The following is a 7820-nucleotide window of genomic DNA, read 5'->3' as shown; positions in this document are numbered from 1 at the left end:
GTAAGTGATGATTAGAGCACTTTGGATTACATTGTTTACCAGAAACCAATTTGCAGTGTATGATAGACTATGATTAGTATGATGGACTCAGGTGTTCTAATTATTTGTTTTGATGACATGGTGTGATCACTCAATAAGCTGTTTCCTCAGTGAACTTGGATGGACTTCAGTTCATGAGTATTAGACAAAAGGCGATCTACTAAAGGAGGCCATTTTTCACTTTGACACCCAATCTCTTGCAGGAGTTTTCTTGGCACATGTGGATTAGTGCAGTGAAAAAAACAGAATTAAAAATACTCCTTTAGTAAATCAGCCCCAACATGAAGAACCGCATTTTAACCAATTGGGGACCTTGGGCATGCTAAACATGTTTAAAAAAACCTCATTAAAGTGCACAGAGCATGTGTCGTACATCCAGTCCTTCTGCACCTCGCACTTGCATCAAAAAGACAGGCGAGAGATGCTGTGCAATAAAGGAGCTATTGTAAAAAATTGACCTTCTGGCACACTGTTTATAAGGGCACACTCACAAGGGCATACAATTAGCTGCATTCAGATCCATAATTTATATGGATCTGAACGCGGTAGTTTTGTATGCAGTGGGCCCATGCTCATGGCCATGGTCCAAACCAAAACGAGAAAACTCTGCAATCATTGTCCTGCATTTCAACCATATTTTATGCTGTATACAAGTAAACATTTGTACTACGTTTAAATGTGTGCAGGGTAATGGACCCTGTCACGGCTCCTCAGGGTTGACATTGGAGGAGCCTGCTGATTACAAACTATTGTTTAAATGTCAGCCCTGAATGAGTGATTCATGTGGCAGTGGCACATGTGCAGAATGGCCTCAGGCCAAAGCAGTGGCGGAGCTAAGGAACAAAGGGTCCTGGTGCAAGATTTTTTTTTTGGCCCCCCCCCACCCAAAAAAAACCCACAAACACAGCGCTCTCCTCCCGCAGCGCTCGACCGGCTGTCACTTTCTCTCCTCCCCGCTGGGACACAGAGCAGCGCCCAGCGGGGAGGAAAGAAAGCACGGATGCGCTGCTGTATCAGCAGAAAAATTGCACTTTTGGCATTTGGCCAAAAGTGTCATTTCCGGCTGATATCTTTTGGCGGCCGATTTATCGGTGCAACCCTAATATTTACAGCAATGCAGAATGGCACAGGCTATAGAGGACTACACATCCCAGCAATACTTTATATAACAATAGCATTTCTGTATAAAGTACTTGGGGCCCGCTGGCCGCTGGGTACCGATCCGGCGCTGGGCCCCCTAGAGCCCCAAGGCCCTGGTGCGTCCGCACCGCCTGCACCGGCGGTAGTTCCGCCACTGGGCCAAAGTAATTCTGCGTATGCTCTGCCACCGTCTGAATGACTCATTCAGGGCTGACATGTAAACAATAGTGAGCAATCAGTGCACCACACACTACTTATGCCAGCCTTGCCAGTGAATGACTCAATAGAGTCATTTATTAGGAAAGGGAGAAGTAAGGTCCCATTCACACTTATATATACACCTCCTGGCTGCAATGCGCTTGCAACAAGCTGCATGCATGCACTAATTTTTTCAATTGCACCGCAAGGCACGTTATTGAGGTAACACGCATTGTGGTGCATCTGAGCACATTGTGGCCAGGAGGTATGTATGGGGGCCGATCAAATAAATGACAACACAAAGCACCTACTGCACTGTAACACATGGCAGGTGCGTTGCATGGTACCATGCATTAATAGCACGGAACCGTGTAATTAACATGCACCCTTGGTATTAACAGGCCCTCAATCAGAAAAGTATGTGGAGCAGATGCCTCCTTGTTGTGTATTTGTCTTTGCCATACTCATTAATGATCATAATAGCAGCCTCCAAATAACTGTAGGCAACCGTTTCCCTTACCTTTTAATTACTTGATCCTGTTAGTTTATTTTATCTGCATGTTTTGATAATTCCCTGCTTTTCCTATGTGCTTTTTTTTTCTAATGACTTATGTTTGCCTTGCAATTAACTTTTTCCGTTGATCTGCATGTACAAACAAGTTTAATAATAGATTTTACACCTCAGCAGGCATAGCTTCGTGTACCCGTTGGCGCTCACTCAGACTGACCCCACGAGCAGGATTATTTGGGGAATATTGGAAGAGGAAACCAATTATCACGGTTGGCCGCTTAAGTCAATGAAAAGATACAAACTGAGTGGCAATGACCTTCTCTGCTGCTCTTAGTGTGACAGATTCTGAGGACTGTGCACTCCATCGACATTTTTTTGCATGAAATGTATATAAATGTTTGAAAATAATAATAATAATTTAAATATATATATAGATTGCATTGCACTTGGTGATGTAAGGCTTGGATGCAGCTGGTCGGCCATGGAAACCCATTCCATGAAGCTCTCTAAGCACTGTTGTTGTGCCAATCTGAAGGCCACATGAAGTTTGGAGGTCTGTAGCTATTGACTCTGCAGACAGTTGGCGACTTTGGCGTACTGTGCGCTTCAGCATGCGCTGACCCCGCTCTGTCATTTTACGTGGCCTACCACTTTGTGGCCGAGTTGCTGTTGTTCCTAGTTGCTTCCACTTTGTTATAATACCACTAACGAATTCTGGGTGGATTCCGCGCGTTCTGGCTATAGTAGTAGCCGCAAACGTGCGGAAACTGCGGGTTTGTTAAAATGTGCTCGTTTTTGTGCCGAGCGGACAACGTGCGGAAAATGCAAACGCCATGTGCAAATGGAACCTTAAAGTGAAGTCAGCCATCCTGGCTCTACTCTGTGGCAGGGTGTCTGGATCACAAGAATGGCACAACAGAATAACAAATCTTTTGGCAGATGTTTACATATTTGTACGTCAGCAGTTTATTTGTTCCAAATATGGTTTACTTTAAGAACTATCCCTCAATAATATATCTTGGGATAGATTGATATGACAGTGCACAACAGACAGAGCTGTTAGCACAAGGTGACCAACATGTAAAACATTTAGAAGAGTAAAATTATTCAGCAGTAAGAGGAGTTCCATACTTCTAGGTAATAAGGAAAGTTTGGAGTTTAAAGGAGAAGTATTGGGAAGTAAAATATACTCTTCCCAGTAGTTTGAGCCGGTGTGACACTGCAGCTGTTACACGTCGGTTCTATAGCTTGAGAATTGAGTGATCACATAGCGCTGCAGAAAGCCTAAACTACCAGTCACCACTTCCCGCAGGGATGCCCCCCTCTCCTCTCTCTGTTCCTCCAGCACTTATTGGAGGGACAGACAGGGGAAGACAGGGAATTTTTGAACCTACTTTAGCTGCTTTTATTAAATCAATAGGTGCCCTAATTTCAGATAAATCTTCTTTGTTTTGTGGAACCTCTGACATTTGGGTTGTTGCTTCTAGGACCTGCAGCTGCCCGTCTTCTTTTATCACCATATCAGAAGGCTGCTGCATGGACAGGGTCACACGATCTTGAATAAAAATGCACAGATTGTTTTAGGGAGTGAGCTTGGGTTTGTATGTAATCCTAGGGCTCAGCGCAGGCAAAGTTTGCAAAGCCATATACGATAACATTTTGCTAACACAATTGCTACTTGTGCTGAGCCTGGGATTACTGCTGCTGTATGCAGAGCTCCATTAGAATGCACACCTTTGTTAAAACTGTGCCCCTCAATATCTGTTTTAACCATCTATGTAGTCATATGGTGAATTCCTGTCTATATTACCTTGCAGCTCTGGGGCCTCGGTTCGAATCCTGCTCAGGACACTATCTGCATGGAGTTTGAATATTCTCCCTCTGCTTCCCTGGGTTTTCTCCTACACTCCAAAGCTATGCTGGTAAGTTAATTGGCTCCTGTCTAAACTGGTCATAGTATGTATGTGAGATAGGGACCTTAGATTGTAAGCTCCTTGAGGGCAGGGAACGATGTAAAGGTATAATATGTAAAGAGCTGTATAAATTGTCAGCGCTATATAAATACCTAAATATTGCATTGTTGCTGTAAGAAATCCTGGAGACTATTTCTTCTTCAGGAATCATAACACTGATGGGGGATTTGCTCATTATAACTAGGGATGCACTGAAATTCGGCCGCCGAAACATATCGACCGAAAATGGCACCTTTGACAAAATGCAGAAATTGCCACTTTTTGCCCGAAAATGGCGGCGCATCCCTGGTTTCTCTCCTCCCCGCTGGGCGCTGCTCTGTGTCCCAGCGGGGGGAGGACAGCGCTGTGAGCGGAGAGTGTTTGTAAATAATTGAGGACATAGCATGTTTACTGTGTCCCCAATTATAAATGAATGGAAAGTGATCTACATCACTTCCTGTTCATTCATGATTGTGGACACAGTAAACATACTATCTCCACAAGTTATGAATGAACAGGAACACTCAGTATAGAGGATTCCCGTTCATTCATAACAGAGGCTGCAGATAAAGACATTGAGGACTCTCATTCTCTTTTTCTATTTTAAAAAGGAAATATCAGGGGTCTGTCTAGACCCCTAATATTTCCCTGCAGCCCCCAACAATAAGTAAACAGTAAAAAATATTTAATAAAAATAGATAAATACATTAAAAAAAGTATTAAAAAATTATACATTTGATAAAAAATAAATAAAAATACAATATTTAATTTTTTTTTAAAAGTTAGGTCCGGCCTCAGCTGTGTCAGAAAAAACAGATGGAACAGTGCTCTGTTTCGACGGACCGAATCATGCCAGATTGGGGGTAATCTGATGTAAACGGACACATGTCCATTTACCTCAGATTCCCCATAGACCGACATGGGGTCCGACAGTTTCAGCGTTGACATCTGATCCGTAACGTTGTGATCAGGAGAAGATCTGTGCACGGATCCTCTCCTGATCGGCCCATATGAAAAGGGCCTTGCAATGCAACAATTTAAATGGGCCCTTAATAACATTCAATGCATTTACAGTATGTGTGTTTAGAAATGTCCTATAAATGCATATTGCATGCCCATGTGAATAAGGCCTAATTAATGCAGTTATATATTTATTGAAAATAATACAATATATTTTCAAAGGCAGCTAGGGTAAGTACCTGAATTTGACTTGACATCTATCAGCTTTTTCTAATGTAATGCCCAGGAGCACTCTGGGAGACTGGGAAAGGCTTGCACACATGCTGGCAGGGAACATGCAGATGGGAGGAGAGAGCAGTGTGGGAAGAAGAGTAGACTGCAGCTGCTCCATCACTATCCAGTCACAGGCTGGAGGAGGTGACTTACCTTTATTTCCAAACTGCAGCTGAGAAAAGTAAGGTCATCAGGCTGGCCATACCTACCAACTTTCTTAGACGAGAAAGAGGGACACCTTATAGTTTAACATCGGACCAAAAAAGAGACATCTGAAAGGGAAAGAGGGGCAGATGAATTTGGTCTTAAAAGAAGGACAGCCCCACCAAATGAGGGGCAGTTGGGAGGTTTGAGGCTGATCCATGGTGTCTGGTAGTGCTGTGTAAATCTCAGCACTGGATGGAAGGAAATACAAATCCTGTGTCAGGTAAAACAGTTCCCTTATCTGCACTGTGCTTATCTATTAAAGCATTAGCCTGGCATTCAGCTGTAAAAGAGATCATAATATTGGATGTTACTTGCAGGTGAAATCTGTATTTGCAGCTGCTGATTGAGTGTCGAAGATGCAGCAACAACAGTTGGTAGTTTCCATGTCGTTCTAAAATTACATTTAATAATCCTAACAGTGTACCAGACATGTAAGTGCTGCAGGAATGTGTGTTGATTGACTAGGATCCTTTGTATAAGCCGTTATGATTTATATGGTGTTACAGTAATAATATTGGACCAAGTTAGAGATCAGCAGAGTTTATATCAGATTATACTCAGAGGCTTAATAAAATGCTAGAATCATTATTCAGTATAAATTATTTAATTTTCTGCATCAGTAACCTATTAAATGATATTAAGTTTCAAAGCGAGCGAGCGAGAGACAGGGAGGGAGAGACTGAAAACACTTGTAAGCTTAACATCACCTTAAGTCTACTTTAATTAAAAGTTTAAGATTAGAAGAGGTTAGATGGCTGCAAGTCAGATAAATAAACATGGTGTTAGGTTAATGGGATAATGAAGCTAGCATGTTTTTGTGACATTCAATCCTTTTTGGTATGGGATTATATCGATCTTGCGAAAAAATCATGCAACTAAAGCAACCTTGTCACTATCTTTAAAAATTAAATCAAAGACATTTTGCAAAAGCATCAGTGAAATATTTACCTGTTTGGTGGGTAGCAAGTTAAATCTTTGCTTGCTTCAAAAGTCAGGATGCCACTCTGCTATCCAACACGTCTGGGTTTCTCCCATTGGGCGCTGTGGTTCCTCCTGCCAATCCCTAGGTCCCTACAGTGTTCTGTAGTGATATAGCGGTCAGCGGGAGGAATGACAACGGGTGGAGGGATACACGGTATCTGACACATCTGGAAGTATATCTTGAAGTGAACAAAGACTAAACTTGCTGCCCACCAGAGAGATAAGTAATTATTCCTTTACAAAGTGCTGCTTATTCATGAATACGGTTATACCTATAGCACCTTCACATCTTCCCATTCCATTGCAGATCATTATCTGGGTTATTCACTATGCTGCTGGAGGCAACTGAGTGAGCAACTGAGCCGTAGTGATGTGAGCCGAACAACGTTCGGCTATTCACTACGGCTCAGTACGGCTGATTTCAGCCGTACATCGGCTGCCTTCGGCTGCACTTTGGTCAGCCGAACATGCTCTGTATGTTCGGCTGAGCCGAAGTGCAGAAGGACTTTGACTCAGCTGATCCAACATCTGGATCGGCTGAGCCGAAGCTCCAGCAGCTCACTCGCTGCCGTTTGCCCTATTCACATAGGGGCCGAACGGCAGTGATTGAATAGCCAAATGCCCCCAAGCGGCATTCAGCTCGGCTATTCTGCTCAGTTCCTCTGTGGTACAAAGAAGAAAAGGAAATCAATGAAAAAAGTTGTAAAAAAAAGTTGAATAAAAGATTTAAAAAATTTAAATAATTGTTAGATATAAAAAAAATAAAGATTAAAAAAAAACAATTGGCCAGAGCTAGCAGTGACAACTAGCTCCGCCCAACTGTTTCCTATTGGCCGACACCTGCTAGAGTCTTCTAGCAGGTCCCGGCCAAAGAATAACAACTGGGCGGGGGTCATTTGGTAATTTGTGGGCGCTGATCTGTCATTACAACTAGGCGTAGCCAGACGTGAGATCATGGCTTGCTCTGCCCAGCTGTCATTTGCGAGGCGTTTGGCCGGCCTTAGTCCTGATGTTCGCCCCGCTTCAGCTGTCACTTCAGCTCAGTCGAGCCAAAGAATATACCTTCGGCTCCTCTGCCTACGGGAACTGTACGGGCTATTCACTGAACCGAAGGTCTCCCGCAACCGAAGCTAGCCGAAGCTACGGCTGATCCTTCGGCTAGCTTTGTGAATAACGCCCTATGTATTTTGCACATCAATGCGTGTTGTGTTAAGGCAGCAAAATTATTTAGAATGGGCTGCCATTGCACATCTATGGACCAAAAATCAAAGCGCACCACTTTGAATGGTCTTGTGGGTCTGTGAACACCAAATGTACTGTGCGTTGGGTGCCGGGTGCCAGTTCAAATAAACTGCATTGCTACACAATGTACATTGCCTTGTGTTGCAGTAATATGCAGTAAAATGCACATTTTACCATGTGCACAACACATATGTGTAAAGGAGGCCTTAAAGATATCCTGCTAGTGAACTACAAGTACTGCATTTGTTAACTTCCTGCTGAGAATATTAGTTGCCCAGCTATTTCTGTCTAGTTGTACAATAGGTAAATGGCTGGAG

This window comes from Nanorana parkeri, unplaced genomic scaffold, assembly GCF_000935625.1.
Source record: "Nanorana parkeri isolate BGI_ZX_2015 unplaced genomic scaffold, ASM93562v1 scaffold213, whole genome shotgun sequence".
In the NCBI taxonomy this organism is placed as follows: Eukaryota; Metazoa; Chordata; class Amphibia; order Anura; family Dicroglossidae; genus Nanorana; species Nanorana parkeri.
The sequence above is the reverse complement of the archived record's forward strand: the minus strand, read 5'-3'. Positions refer to the sequence as shown.